Here is a 389-nt window from a genome sequence, read left to right as displayed (position 1 = left end):
TTCCAAAATCCTCCAACAACCGAGGAAAATCCAAAAACAACCAAAGAAATCTAATCTAATAGCCAAAAGAAAAAGATTCTAATAAGCGAAATAGCATAGCTCTAAACCTCTCGAAACCTTGAAACCAAGATCCTGGTCTACTCTCTGTCACAAGACTTAGCTGCCCCCTTGATTACCTGCCGTAAGGAATAGAAGAAAACACGACTGAGCCAAATGCCCAGTGAACAGATAAACAATTACAGTAAAATGGTAATACAAACATGTCAAATTTAATCTCAAGACATCGAACCAAACGAGTACCAAAATCTTAGAAAATCAACAAATAACATAATCATACGAAATCATAAGAAGGGATAAATCGAGCTYGAAAACGCATACACTTGCATATT

Source organism: Cynara cardunculus (assembly GCF_001531365.2).
Source record: "Cynara cardunculus var. scolymus isolate 2C chromosome LG 12, CcrdV1, whole genome shotgun sequence".
Taxonomy (NCBI): domain Eukaryota; kingdom Viridiplantae; phylum Streptophyta; class Magnoliopsida; order Asterales; family Asteraceae; genus Cynara; species Cynara cardunculus.
The sequence above is the reverse complement of the archived record's forward strand: the minus strand, read 5'-3'. Positions refer to the sequence as shown.